General features: G+C 40.3%; 1 long non-coding RNA gene across 1 annotated transcript in view; it reads left to right on the forward strand.

Moving 5' to 3' along the window:
- The first annotated feature begins 5,925 nt into the window (after positions 1-5,925).
- The window catches only part of LOC119694998, a 109,190-nt gene continuing 99,513 nt past the window's right edge, over positions 5,926-15,602 (forward strand). Inside the window, exon 1 of the long non-coding RNA XR_005255022.1 lies at positions 5,926-7,140. This is a non-coding gene — a long non-coding RNA (uncharacterized LOC119694998). The remainder of the gene's footprint in view (positions 7,141-15,602) is intronic.

A 15,602-nucleotide genomic window follows, 5' to 3' on the forward strand; every position in this document is an offset into this window, starting at 1 on the left:
GACAGTGTAATACTTGGCAGTGTGGTTCTACACAGCCCTTTGTCCCAAAGGTGCAAAGTACAGGGCAAAACCTGGAATGCTGGGAGGAGCTAATGATCTGGCAACAGTCTTCTCAAGGGTATCCTTCACGGAAGTTCTTTTGACAGTAATGCCCGTGTAATTGTGATTCCAGACCAGTTGAAACATGCTAGGGAGCAATAGCATCCACAGTTTATGGATCTGCAGGGTAACTCCTGCTTTCTGTCCCTCATGTGCTGGGATCTAAATTCCTTTTCAGGTTGGACAATGTAGGACTGCAGCCACCAGGTTCATTGAAGGGCTTAAACTGGTCATCTGCTGTGGACTACTCTGAGATGGAGAAAAACAAATGTGGGGAAGAAAGTCCAAAGCAAATTTCTAAGATACTTTTCCTCATTCTCTTCCCAGTTTGAATTAGGTTTTGGACTTTTCATGCATTTTTCGTAGTCAGGAGTTGATAAAGGATGGAATAATGGCAAAGAAGCACCATCTCATTTACAAAGGGGACCAATATCATTGCAATGCACCCTTCGTGTTTTGTCTCACAGTAGAGCACAGTGCAATGGCAGGTTTTCCTGTGGAAAAGAGAAACTCGAATGATCAGCAATGTATTTTTGTTTTTCTCAAAATGGTTTCCTCTTCTTAGTATCCATAAAGAGCTTTTTCAATCAAATATTATTGACAGCAAAAACATTATCTAGTGTATAGGCAGATGGCAAGATGATAATTGTTTCGAGAGACAGATGGTAGTTTCTTGTACCCACTTTCGAGTTTCTGTGTTTTTAAAGCTCAGCAGTTGCATTGTGCAGCATTTGTGGTGTCATAAAATACCAGCCACTTTAAATAACTCTGAACCAGGCTTTCGAGTGATTTGTTTAAAAGGAGCCAGCCCTATTTAAAACATGATCAGCTGAGGATGCCTAGATATTTGACAAAGCAGATTGTAATTTAGAGAAGTTGTGCCTAGCTTGATGCTTATATTCTCAGCAAATGCAGAACCCTTCTGCCTCCTTTCTGTCAGAAATAAGAAGTCTGAAATTGTAAAGAGGAGTACTTTTTTTTTTTTTTTTCTAAAGGAGTCTAACTTGGTACTAAGGAGAGGGCACCATAAGAATAAAAATAATGTATGAGTTGGAGTGAGCTGCCCAAGATATTTCTAGGACATGCCTGGAATTCCAACTTAGTTTCTCCCACAGAAACTGTAAAAGTGATTAGATCCACAACATGAAGAATCTTGTACATAAATAGCTTACCGTGAAAAAAACAAATATTTAGTTGCCCCATAAATCTGAGGATTACATGAAATGCCTTTATTCTTCTCTACAAAGACTAAGATCTTTTCAGGAATAATTTTGTGAAACACATGGGGATGATTCAGGCTGAATCCTGCATGGTTTAACAAATCTTTTTCTCCATCTCATTCTTTTAACCTGTGTGAAGGGAAAGGAGTGATACCTGTTCAACAGGTTTGCTTTCCAAAGTTAGGTTGATGGGATCAGCTGTCAGTATGACTGATGGAGGCCTCATCTCAAGGGGGGTCAAGGGTCCACACCATCAGATTGTGGTTTCTGGTGGGCTTTTAGCCTCCACTTAGTTCTACTTTATATAGTACATTGAAATATTTGCTGGCTTTCATCTGAAGGTGTTATTTCAGGGATTCTTATCTTTGCTCTGATACTTACTGTTTGTATAAATGTCATTATTGTATAAGAAAGAAGTCTATAAAGTTATCAGTACAGTAAATTTTAACATCACAGTAACCACAGGCGAGGTGCCTGCATTCCCAGTAAAAATCCTGTGGCTTCAGGAGTGATGCTCTGCTTGGGTGGGGGAAAAATATTAAGCACCTGTACGTTCAGTAGTCAGCCTTCAGGATGCTATGAGAAACTGTACAGTCCAAGGTAATAATTTAAAATGTGAAAGCAATTAAAATCATAGTCTCAGTGTTTTAAAGAAAACCCCTTTGTATATCTGTTCTTTGTCATTTAGACACTTGTTAAATGATTTTCAGCACTAGAACCTAAGAATAGTCGCAGTTGGAAGGAACCCAGAAGGATCATCCAGTCTAACTCTTAAATGAATGGCACATACAGGGATCAAGCTCACAACCTTCCTCTAACCACCTGACCTAATTTTAGGGGCATTTTATATAGGATGTATGCAGGAAAATACAAATTTTAAATCTCCATTTAGAGAAATGCATGGAAACTGAACTTTCAGGCAGTGGACACAGACCTGCCCAGTACTGAGACAAGTGCTATCCAATCTGGGAAGTGAAAAGTGGGCTGTGTGAGCAACACTAGGCAAATCAGAAAGGCTTATTTATTTATTTTAATCTTGTGTAATCACAAAGAAGTTCTTGTGAGCAATCTGGAATATCAGAATTATTTCAAAGAGATGTTTTGCAAATAACTCTGAATAAGGAGCACATGTGAAAACTGCCAAGTGTTGTTGGGCAATTCACAAACAGGAGGAGGCTAAATTCATTAAGTAAATGATTCACTACATATTAGCTCAGTCTTCCTTCTGAGCTTTGAGGCCTGTTGGAGCTGAGAACCACTTTTTTTGGTTTTTATTGAACATTTTTTCTCGATTTCCATACTGTAATCATGTTGTTTGAGTCATTAGTTGAAGGCAATAACAGACTTACTGTAAAGTTAAACCTCTTAAGGAGCATCACTGTCTGCACAAACCCACATGAAACACCCTGCAGCTGTTAAGAGGCTGAATGGTGTGGAATTTTCCCTTTTAAAACTCTGCTATATAGATCAGCATTAGTCTTGCCCACCTGGGTGTTTGTATGCATGATCAAACCAACTGAAACTGTGGGGCGCTAATTTCATTTTATTTTAATTTTTTAAGGAGGATGGTTGATATCACTTTGTCACCAGTTTCTGTGAGGGTCAGGCTTCTCCTTCCTCAGACTCCAGTGGGCAGAGTGGTGCCACTGCTGGGCACTGTCTGCAAGGGCTGCTTTGCACTCAACAGGCTGAGTCTGTCCGCTGTGCACTGATGAGACTGGCAAATTCAATCTGAGCCTGCTTGGGCTGCCATGCAGCTGAGATTCTCCAGTGGTCTTGTCCTTCATTTCCACTGCTCCAGTTAGCTTAATGCTTCTCCTTAACTGCTTCTGAATTCTTTCATGATAGCAGATATATAGCCAGTGTCATCTGACAGATTTTTAGGCATCTTTGTTGTAAACATGTAAGTATTCATTTAATGCTTGGATTGCTTTACCATCCTTTGTGGCTGTATTTCTCATTCCTTTCTGAAATGATCTTTCTTCATCCTTGGCTGAGTCTACTTCTATACTTGGAGAAAAATCTTCTGGATATCTAACACTGCCAGCTATACTTCCAAATTTATTTCAGATTCTTCTCTGACTCCTGTATCTTTTTTGTAAAGTTTTTCTTCTTGCTCCCTGTTGTCTTGATTAATAGTTTTGGCATGGCATGTTTATTTTCAACTTGGTTGGTCTTCATAAAGTCTTTGTAAAGACTTGCAGTTCCTCGTAAAAGCTTATAAAGATTTCTTGAAAAATTATAAATGACTGCTTAGGTTGGTCATTCCCTGGCCCAGGGAGGAGAACTGAGCTAAAAAAAATCTCAGCTTCCTCCCTGTTTCTCCCCTGAATGGCAACACAGCCACCAACAAAACCAGGATTTCTTTGGCAATTGGCATTTATTTCTGTGCAGTGAAGGAGAAGATCCAGTTAATTCACAGCAGCTGACTTGGAAGGTGTCAGGCATTGGACTGCAGAGCCCGGGCTGCAAAGGGCTTGGTCAGTGCTGCGTCCTGGCCATGTCACCCTGAGCCACCACATCCCACCCCAGTGCCCAGGGGAGAATCTGGGCTAGAGGGGCCTTTCCCAATGATGCTGTGTTTGATGTGCTCTTTTCAGTGGCCGTGCAGTACCCCATCCAGAAACAGAAGTTTTCTTGTTTGTAGGCAGAGCAGGCAGTATCTTAGAGCAGCAGAGTGGTGGATGAGTCGTTGTGGTGACTCTGAATCTTTACAAGTGGATGTCAAGGGTCAAAATGATGTAGTGATAAGGTTCTAAAACCTCTATGAACAGGAAAGCCTGGTCCTTAGAACTCAGTGGTGAAACCAACCCTTTGCAGAGACTTAAAAAGGTATTTTTATTTCCCCATTAAGAGGAATGGTATGATTTAGCAGGCTATTCAAAAATCTATTTTGCACATATAAAACTCCTATTTCTCAGTAAAAAAAATTATTGTTGCCTTAAAAAATTTCCCAAATCACATCCCTCTGCCTAAACCTGCTGCCTACACAAAAGTGGTGATTTCTGTTAGCTTTCAAATGTTATGAAAATGCACTTCAAAAATAAGGACAGTTAAGTGTCACATTACCAGAAAATATTTGCTCCTTCATAATCCTTTGACTTCCCCCCCTCTCCCCCCTTCCCATTAATCTATACTACTGTGGAACAAGTGTTTGCATTAATTGTGCCAACTTCTGAATTAGCAATAGATGAATCTCTAGTGGCTTAAAATTTTGCTAAAGTAAACAACCAATGAATCACACATTCCTCTAGGGTTTTTTGAAAGTAAACAACAACTTTTTTCCCAGTGTGAAATAGGACATTTCTGTTTTAAAGATAGGCTTTCTGCTTCAGGCTGGAGATAGACTTTCCTAATGACAAAAACCAATTTTTTTTTTTGAATTCTAAAAAGGTATATTTCTAAGTTTGAAGAAATTGTGCTTTTAATGACTTGGAGAAGGGCTCCCCTTTCTACTTGTACTTTGCTTTGCTTTGGATCAGCTTGATTTTGAATGTGGAATCAGGCCAACTGTAGCAAAGGAAAATTGTCACGGTCTCCTCAGCATGGCCACTGTTGTGCTGTCTTCTTTGTGCTGCTGTAATATGGTGGTACAAATGATTAATGTTCCTTTCTAGGAGGGCACCTCAAAAACTAAAGCCTAATTTTGGAGTATAGAACAGATCACTTCAAGAGATTTTCTCGGCCTTGTGTGAACTGAATGTTCTCAATGTGCCAGGTTGTGTTTTTTTTTTTTTCCTAGCACTGCATTAGTCACATCATTTGGCAGCAGAATACTTATTAAACAGACTATTTTCATCAATTATCTCTTTGTTTTTCACATGTGTCATAAAACTTAGTAGTTTTCTGCTACATGTTGCAATTTAATGAGGGGTGTTCAGGTGAACAGGAACTATCCCTCTTTTGTTCCAATGAAAGATGTGGACTGAGGCTTGTGCTGAAAGCCACAGCAGTAAATGACTGTCACTTGCTTTGCTCCTGTCCATACAATTTTATTCTTTCCAGTTCGAGTGAAGATGTACTCTGTTTGTGACAGCCTTTCTTTGAATAATTATTTTAATGAAGAAAAAGAAATTAATGTCAAGGTGTTATATGGAACAAATGGCACATTCAAAGTAAGCGCACTTCTGCAACTACATTTTTCTTATTCACATGTATTTATTAATGAAAACAAAATTAAATATTCTGAACAGAGTGTAATGTTGTTCTTGCCCAGAAGAGCTCAGGTGTGTGAGCAAAACCCTCTTTAAAGGCAGAGATTCTTTTGTAAAGCAATAAATTACTCAAAGCCCTTATTTTTTAAATTTTGTGCTTGACTAACCAACTGACATTTTTAAAGCTTTTACAAAACAGGTTTTTAGGGATTGTGACATTCAAGCCACTTGTGCTTTGCTGCTTCTTAGCCATTATGTAATTATGCTCAACACAGCTCATACAACCAGGTAGGAAAGTATGTTAGCTGAGGAGGTGAACTGCATTGGCACAGACTGGAGAGCTGACACTTGGGCTGGTGTCAAATATTAAACCAGTGGGATAGGCAGGGGTGAAATGCTTTATTAAGCACAGTCTTGGACAGAAGAATTCAATCAGCAAGTAGTTTAAATTTTTCTGCTAAACAGAAGTTATATGTAACCAAACAAGGCTTTTCATAAACGGAATACTTCATTAACTTAAAGCCTAAATTAAATTGTAGGTGAGAGTGAAAGTTTGTAGGAAAAATAAACAAAATTACAACAATGAAAAAACAAATTTATGGGAGAGAAAGGAAGCAGCTACACAAAAGCCTGAGCTGTACATATTGGAGCTAACACTCTGGAGACTAACTAGGTGTTAACCATAGAGGAGGTGGATGGAACAACAGTCACTCAGAAGAACATAATCTGTGCTAACCACAGAAGATTGTAAAAGAAGATGCTGAAGATAGACAGAGCCACCGTGGGAGAACACATCACAACCCAGAGCCTCCAGTCTGAGGAGTGTGGACCCGAGGAGAAGCTCCAGGACTTGTCCCCATATTCAGCTGCTTCCCAGGAGGCTGACAGTGGATAGGCCAAACCAGCCTGAGACAAGAGAGATTAGAGTGAGTCTAGAAACCAAAGGGGAAAGAGAGTATATGCTGTTGGCAGAGTCAGGGAAAGGATTTTCTGCATCATCTACATGCTAGTGGGTGCCTGTTTCAGTGGATTGGTGCATCAGGGTCTTCCCCAGCTGGAGGTATCTGATAAACCCCTATTTCAGTAAATTTCCTCTGCAAATAGTCAGGATTGAGTGGGGAAGGGTCCATTCATTCTCCTTCCTCTGTAGCTGATTCAATGAGCCATGATTTTTGAGTTCTTCTTTCTTTACAGCTGGATGAAATTCCAGAAGGCTGAGATAAAACAATATAGTATGAGCAGGTACAACTTTGATGTCATTAGTTCTCACATTTCTGGATGTTTTCCTTTGCTCTGCAGCAACAGGGTTGTGACATAAAGATATCTGAGTTAGCTTAGCTGCTGGTAAATGGTTTAATTTCAGTACTGTTACAGTGGTACAGTCACTTCTAGTCAAAGTGTTGGCTGTTAATGTTGATGCTAATCCTCTGCTGCTGGTGTGCAGTAAGGAACAGTCCCACTTTGGAACGGTGACATGCCAGGGCTCACTTGTTCATTCCTGCAAACCTTTTCTGCTCTCCCTCAAGACATAAAGACATTCTTTGCTCTCTACAAGAAAAAACACTGGAGACTTCTGGAGACTGATGTTTTGGACATCACTAAGAGAGAACTCCTGGGGGGTGAGATCTCAAGCCTTCTTGAATGTCACTGAAACGATGTCTGTTCTGGTGAGTACTCTCTTTAGATACCCCTGATAATATCCAGAGTGGTCTGGCCTCATTGGTGCAGTGATCTCTGAGTGTGAGCTCTGTGTGGAGCTGCTGGGGTGGGAAAGCAGCCCCTGCTACCCAAGTGTGAAGTGTGAACAGGGTCTGAAGATCAGGCATTTCTCCTGAGAAGTTTATGCTCTTCTCACCAGACGAGTTTCACAAGGGCCACCAGCATCTCTGCTGCCTCTGCCCAGTCTGAAAAGCCATGATGGTTGTTGTATCTCTTCAGTGCTTGCTCAGGCTGATCTGACTTTTTCAAATAGCTGTCTTATTCCTGCCAGCTTCTCCTGGCTAGGCATGGCAAGTGACAGTGAGCCATGGAACAGTTTTTTGGGTTTTTTTTTTCCAAGAAGGATATTTCCTTTACAGTGATTAATCAGTTCTCTGCCTCTCGTTTTACCTTGGGATATAACATCAAGTGTCTCATCTTGTGTTTAAGAGGAGGCAAAGTCCTTACATAAACAATACACTGTTCTCTTTACTTGAGTGTGCAATCATTAAATGAAATACAGCTAAGCTCTGGGATACCATGGGCAGCAGAAAGTTAATCATTATTTCCTCATGCTTTGTGTATCTGTCTCTTCTGGAACTCATTAAAAAAGGACATCAGTTCCCCAGTAAGTAACACACCAGATGATACTTATTCTGAATGAGAACTGAAGGAACCATCATGAAGGGAAAATTCACATCCTTGAAATGTGCGGAGAAACCGATTTGCAGTCACGTAGGGAAATACTGTTTTAGCATTGCTACTTGTGAAGTTTCACAGGGAGGCAGAATATGATGGTGAACTCCAAACATGAATATGTTTGTTTTCACTGGGTAAGGGATTAATATCTCAGGGTAGAATAATCTAATTCCAACTGGTGCTAAATGATGAGTCACTCTCTAACTTCTCTTTGCTTGAGAAGGTTAAGGACCTTGCAGTGTTGTTAAATCATTTTGACCCAAGTGCTGTGTGAGTTTCAAGAACCTATTAAATTCAAAATCATCACCTTCTTAAAATTGTTTTCTTCTAATGTTATGTGCCTTTGTTTCACCTCTGACCATAACTAGTTTCTGACTGGTATACTCTGAGCTTGGGGAAAAGCCATACTTATGAAATGTTGTATACCTGAAAGTCAGGTTCATATATAAGTTTTAACTTAGGTCCAGGTAAGGTGAATTTCCTTCTGAAAATACCTGTTTCTTCCTCGTGATGGTAAAGATAGCCTGAAGTGACAAGCTTATACAGAGACAACAAATTTCCACATGCCTGTATTAGATTAGGTGAATCCTAAAGAGAGCACCTAAAGAGACTGATGGTTAGGCTGGACTGTAGACTGAGGTAAGAGTTTCCACAAAATAATCCAGTGTTTGATCCCTTGATATGCAGAATTGAAGAAGAAATTAAGAACTTATGCCTGTTTAAAATATATTGTACTGAAAATGCTGTAGATCTATTTCAGTGAGCAGAAGTACATATTTTTGCCTGTGGAGGTCCTGTTCACTGGGGGATCTGAAGGGCATTCATGCCATTCACCTTTAGGTGAAAACACCTTTGTGGCTCTTGGGTCTGCTCATTCATCGTACACCTTTGATGAGCCCTGCACAAAAGCTCTGTAGTGACTACATGACCCATCTTTTCTTTCTAAAACAAGAAAAGCTTTCTTAGCTGGTGTATTATTTTTTGTTTGCTTCAGGCATTCTGATAATTCTATAACTATAAACTCAAGAAAAATTCAAGACCTGTTTGTACTCTTGTTCAGAAAATTTGCTGTGTAGTTGTGCTCTAGCAGGTAATTGATGAGTAATAGCTTTATTATAAACTGGTAAGGGTTTGTTGTTGTTGTTTTAGTGCTTTAGTTTTTTTAAAAAACTCATAACACACTTGTCCAACATTAAAATGACCCTGTGAAATATATAGGCACAGATAATATTGGATTTCTTGAGTTAACTTGAGTGCTAGAAATGTTTCCTTGTATTTAATGGAGTAATGTAGCTTGGGGTAACATTCCCCTTTTCTGAGCCACTGGTAAAGACATGTGACAGAATGTTTGTAGATGTGAAGACACCTGCAACTAACAGCGGTGGAGCACTGACCATAATGCATTTCTACCAGTCAATATAAATTTACCAGCATGCTATACAGTCCATTTAAAGCTAGAAGTTCTCCTTCTCCTTCCCCTGTGAGCCTAGGAAATAAATTCAGTTAAAACAAACATTTCCCTGCTGAGAAGTCTGCGCAATGGCTGTCAAAAAGGACGTTTTAATTTATTGGTTATCAAGAAGCTGGCTGGCCCTAGAACTCCAGCAAAGTGTTCTCTGCTGCAGTTGTTCCCTATACAAAGTAAACTCAAATCATCTTCAGTGCTGCTGGTAGCATTTTTATAGTTCTGGCTTCTGAGAGCAGGCACTGCTGAGTAGCCTCTGTTTTGCCATTTTTTCTTTGAGGAAAATGGAAAACTTCCCAGGCTATACATCTGTCTCTCTGATTTATAATTCTGAAGATAAGATTGACCAATGAAGCTACTGCAGAATGACATTCCGTTATGGAATGGGCATACTCTTTCTCATTATTTCTGTGAGATAGGCAATGCTGATTAGATCTAAAATTTTGCCTCTGGATAGCAGAAGATCACAAGGCTGCATGCTAGATGATGGACTCATGCTGTGACCTGTCTGCAAAGCACACTCAGAACTGACAGAGGGATGCTGGGGGGACCATGAGACCCTGCATAGAGGAGGGTCAGCAGCACTCTAAAAATTTTCTCTACCATCCTCTTCCCTCTCCTCCTTGTTTGCTTCACTTTTGTTCTGTTTCTCGGTAAAGCCCTTGATATTTGATAGTGATTTCTTTGTCAGGGAAAAACACACTGCAGTATTGGTAGTGCACTGCAGTGCACTAGATGAAACTACTAATATCGTGTGTATTTTACTTTATCTCACTTTAGAGCTTAAGCTTGCTTTATGATATTAAAAGGTTAAGAGGAATACTAACACCATGTCAGTGTTGGAAAACCTCTGGAGAGACATCATCCAATTAGTGCAGACTCTCTAGTAACAGTTGCTTTTTAAAATAGTACTGCTTTGAAAATCCTGTCCTTTGAAAATGAAGGAGACTAAAGGGCAACAGAGAAGGCCCACATAAATGCATCTCTCTTTCCATCTGCTATCTGTCCCTCCATTTAGGATTATTTATTTGTTGCTACTTTTATTGCTGGGTTTGGGCTGAAGACCCTGGTGGGCTCTACTTGGCTTTCCAAGATGTACAAGGGTTGAGGGTTGGCTGCTTGCAGGCAAAAAGTGACTCCTGATCTTTCTCAGGAAAGTTTCCAGAATCTGTTGCTTTATCTCAAGTTCAGAACAAATGGTCTTGGATTCTTTCAGTGGTTTTTTTTTAATTTTATGTTGTGACTTAGTCTCACTTTACCTACTGGGGGAGCTTCCTGGCCTTCTTTGGATGATCAAACCCTGCTCTGTCTTGTGAACCTTGCAAGTTTTAGCCATCATCTTGTATTCTGTATTGCCATAGCCCTGGCATCTCACATGTTTGGAGAGTGGACTCGTGGTGAGTCCCCAGGCTCAGAGCAGGGGCAGCAGCAAGAGAGGAGGTTAGCAATGAAGGAGCAAACAGTTGGTATTTAGTTGGCTTTTGTAATTTAACCCTTTCACCTTGCTTGACTATTTGCATCATTACTAGCAGAGTTTTAAGCGCAGACAGCTGTTTAACACAAAAGCCAAGCTTCCTTTAGTTTGTGGGAACAGGACTTCACCAGACAAGGTTTGTTTAAGGAACATAATGAAATGTGACCAGTCACAGGCCGTGTAACCCTCTCTGACCTGCTGCATTGCCATATGGGGTGCAGCCAATATAGGGTGCCCACACAGGGTGCAGCAGAGTCCCAGAACAGCTGGAAACAGCAGGTCCCGATAACCCGAGGCTATTTGCTCCCCACTAGGGCTCCTGCAGGTCATGTGGTGCTGTGGTGACATGGGACCTCAATGGCAGCTGGAGTCCCCTCTGCCTGGGAGGAGAAGATGCCCAGAGTAAAGCTGTGCACAAATATCCTGTCTTTTGTAATGCAAACTGCAGTCTGGGGGGTTTCTTGCATGGTCTTATTTCTTGTGCTTTTTGTGGAGAAGGTGTTGGCTTAAAAGATATCCACCCGAAGAAAAGGAGAGAGTCATGGGGTGGGCCATGAGGGCATTGGCACTGATAGATGCTTGTGAAATTCCATTATTTCAGTGCTCTTCTATTTCTGTTGTTCTTATTTTATGCTGTATCTTTCTGGTAAAGTTCTTTCTAATAATGTATTTCCCTCAGCCTGTGTTTGGGTGTTGCCACTCCTAAGATCAGCAGTAGCAAGGAGTTGTAGTCTTGCTAGCTGGGAGGATGTTTAGTGCTGTGGGTTTGGTTTTTGTTTTGTTGGTTTGGGTTTTTTTACAGCTGCATGATTCTGTCCTCCTTTGTGCCAAGTAATTACTCCTGAGCTCTGCAAAGTTCTGTCTTTGCACTAATAAGGATATGCAGATAGCTGTTGTTGTTGCTCCTCCTACCATTCTTTCTTGATACCAGGGTATGATCACCAAGGGGAATCTAAGCCTGTCAGCACACACACTCACCCTCACACCCACCCTCTCTCACACACACCCACCCTCACACACACACTCACACACACACACACACACACACTCACACACACACTCACACACACACTCACACACACACACACACACCTGCCCCTGCAAGCAAACCAGAGCCCTCCCAGCAGTGTTTTCAGTGACATGCAAACTCTCATGACTATCCTGAAGGGAGAACATCTGCTGTTGTCCCTTCACCAGTTAACTCCTCCTTACAGCTTTGCTTTCCTCTTGGGCATGCAACCACATAGCTGTCTTGTTTCCTGATATTCTGTGTGATACATCCTCAGGGTTTTGCAAAGATCTGTACCTTCACAAATCTGTTTTTTTCTTACAATGTTTCTGTATCCCTTTACCATCTTTTCTCATGTTCTATTTTGCTCAATAGTCTTGCTTTTTCCTCTCTGCTACATGGCCACCCTATTTTGTGCTGTCTCATAGTTCAGACACGAGGTCTGATGAGCATTTCCCATCTCCTTATCTCCCTGCCCCTTTTTGTTTTCCCTGCAGACTTTTGCAGACTCACTTTGGTTAATTGTGCTTGTGTTTGGCAAGAGCTGCTGGCACAGGCTCTAACACAGCTTCTTGAAGATTCACGGCTTCTTGGAGGAGCTTACATTCTCTCTGGCTGCTTTGTGCTTTTAACTAATTTATCACTTTCTCCTCAGAAGAATAGAGCTTGTCAGGACGAACAAAAATCCATGATTTCTTGAGGGATACATCACATCTTGCATAACAGTATTATGAAAAGGTTTGCTTGGTCTTTGCTAATGCTAACCTAGATTTTGAATGGAGCCTGATGTTTATTGATTATCCAAATCCTAACGCTTGCCTGTTGTATGAACTTGCTCAGCATCCCTCTGTCTCAACATACATTTAAAAATAATATCCAAATAAATTTTAATAGTTATCTTTAACAGAATTGTATAAAAAATTCTGTGTAAACAATTGTATAAGCAGGTATTTTTCATTGGTTTTCATCATGTTACATTTTGCCAGCTTTCTTGCTTTGGTTTCTGAGGTTTTGGTTATTTGTTTAAAGAAAATAAATGCAGAGAGTGTTTTACCAGGGTGAAAACCTGATAAGTGAGATCAGTCCTTCCAGGATTAAGTTCTTATATGCAGACTCAGCTATGGAAGGAGAAGTATTGCCATCCATTCTTGCAAGGAGCAATGTAAGATATAGAGGATTTGCTTTTGCCTGGAAGCACATATTTTAAAACAAACGAAATCTGCAATTGATGATTTGCTTCCAACATAAGCAGTGCCATTTTTGGTACCACACCTGCTCTCAGTGCTGTCAAAAATGCTGTAAATTAAACATCTTAGAGAACAACCTGCTATAATGAAAAAATAAGTAATGTTGACTAATATTATATGCTATTTATAACTTTGATCAAATTCCCAATTAAAAATATGTTAGTAAATACTTTCCCACTTCTTTTCTTGCAGAATACCATCAGGTTTTAAATTTTTTTGAAATAATGTATTACCAATAGAATGATTCTACTTTCCTCTCCAATGTTACTGAGAGGCTCAGAAGTTTTCTCTTTAGCAGTAGCAAAAATGAAATCTCTTCTAGGTCCTCTGAATTACATCTATATGGACAACTTCAACAGTTGACTTGAATTTAAAAAATAAATTGTGAGACTGTTCAGGGACAGAGCCATTTGTGGAATAATTTAATGTACTTTGTTATGCATTTGATGAGCTTCGTGTGTGTGCTATAGGACATCCAGCATTAGCAGCATTGAGTTCCTGGGGGCAGTAGTAACATACAAATAATTTTGTGCCAGTATCCTTTGTGTTCATCGTGTTCGTGGTGAATGGGAGATTGATTCGTCTAAACCTTTCCATGAGTTTTTGAGTTTTGCAATAGATTAAAATGCAAGTAGGTTTGGGCCCTATCACAAGTTGTCTCTTTCCCACATTCAGGATAACATGTGCTTACTCTTCTCTAAGTCATTGGCCACATGCATAGGAAGAAAGTATTCTGAATACAAAACTATTTAGAAAAGCTAATTTAATCAACCATGCTCAGCAAAAGTTTTCTGTGCTTCATTGGAAAAGGAATTGAATCACATCTAGTTCCAATTTGCAAAAAGGGCTGTTAGATAATATGTAGCCTTTACCTGGCAAATATCCAAGCTGAGATCAATCTGAGTCACTGTCTAGCAAGTCTTAGTGTCTAAAAGTTTGTCAGACATTAAGGAATATTTTAGAAATTAATCTCTCATGCCTGTCACTTAATACTGCTATCTTCCTAGACCGGCCTTTGCAAACAAGAGGTTTATCTCAGTAATAATAATATAGTGTAATTAACTGGATGAGTTTATTAATTAGCATTATAAAGCTTTAAAATTAAATGTAATGGTGAAAGGCCTCTAAGGTCTAGCCTTGCTGGAGATTGTTGTGTTTTCATACATCAATCTAAACAGATAAGAGGCTGCAAAAAGATTAGAGCAACTGGTGCCTCTCTATTTCATCACTTTATAATCCTGTGATTTGAGTCATCAGCTTTATCTGCATTAACAGGTGGATTTAATCCTGAATTTTGCCTTTTAGCACTCATTTTTTGTAGACTTGGGAAGGCAGTCCTGTATGGCCCAAATCCTGAGTCTTCATCAGACTGAACATGTGTTCCAAACTGTACATAACATTTCAAACCCATGTGTATCTGTGGTGCTACAAAGAGTCTTCCACTCTTCCTGTAGTTGGTTTCACATTTGTGAAGTCTTTTTCCCTGGACTCTATTTGCTGTTGGACAATTTTTGACTGACTGTGAGAGGACAGTAAAGCTCTGCTGGCTTGTTCCCTAATCCATTCAAACAGGTTTCTCACCCAAAGGATTACCTGAACTGAATCCCCTCAGCTACCCAAGCCTCAGGCTTGTGCTGTGCCCTGCTTCTACTCGGCCATGCAAGAAGATGGGGCATCAAAACATCGACTATTTAAGCTTGGCCTTAGGGCTGCCCTCAATCTAACTTTTACGCTACCAGCAGAGATCCCATTTGGATATTTCCTCCTTGGAATGGCCTTAGCTTCACTGAGATAATACAATTTCTACACAGAGAAGTGACATCAGGACAGCTAGGACCATTACTCCACCAGTAGTTAAGAACTGGTCAGAAATTATGTGAGGCCTCAAGGGAGAATGTGAAGTTTGAGCTCTGGGTGTGCTGGGCCTGTGTAATGTTGTTCTTCTCTATATTTCTTGTTTGATGCTTTGACTTAAATTTGATCAACAACTGTCCTGCAGGCACATTTAACCTTCAATTGAATTGGAAAATTAGGGAAAAAGGAAGGTATCTTGGGTTATCTGCCAGCATAGTCCACTTTGTTTGGAGAAAAGCTTAAACTCTCCCTGCTTTATTTGATGAGTCACGTTTCTTGTTAAATGTTGACAACCAATCCTAGAAATAATAGTTATTATATCTGGTTATTTGGGATGTTATGTTTTCATGTGTCAAAAAGGCGTTGTTCATATCTGGAGATGGCAGTGAAAAAGGACAGTACATGGCACTGCAGAAATGGCTCTAATGAGGAGAATGACATCAATTGCTGCCTGGCAATCCCAATACTGGGAATTGTAGCATATTATACGTTGGCACACCAAGGGTTCAGGCCAGCAGAAGAGGCAAGAGTGTGCATGTACCAGGCATGCAGGTGTTGGGGTGTGTGTAAGCTTGAGCACAGCCCTGTGCCATCAATGATACCTGCACAGCTCTGCTCTGTATTGCTGGCTGCACTCACTTGTTTCCAAGGTGAGAGGCTGCTGCCCCCCTGCAAACCCCATC

Source organism: Motacilla alba, chromosome 4A, assembly GCF_015832195.1.
Source record: "Motacilla alba alba isolate MOTALB_02 chromosome 4A, Motacilla_alba_V1.0_pri, whole genome shotgun sequence".
Taxonomy (NCBI): Eukaryota; Metazoa; Chordata; class Aves; order Passeriformes; family Motacillidae; genus Motacilla; species Motacilla alba.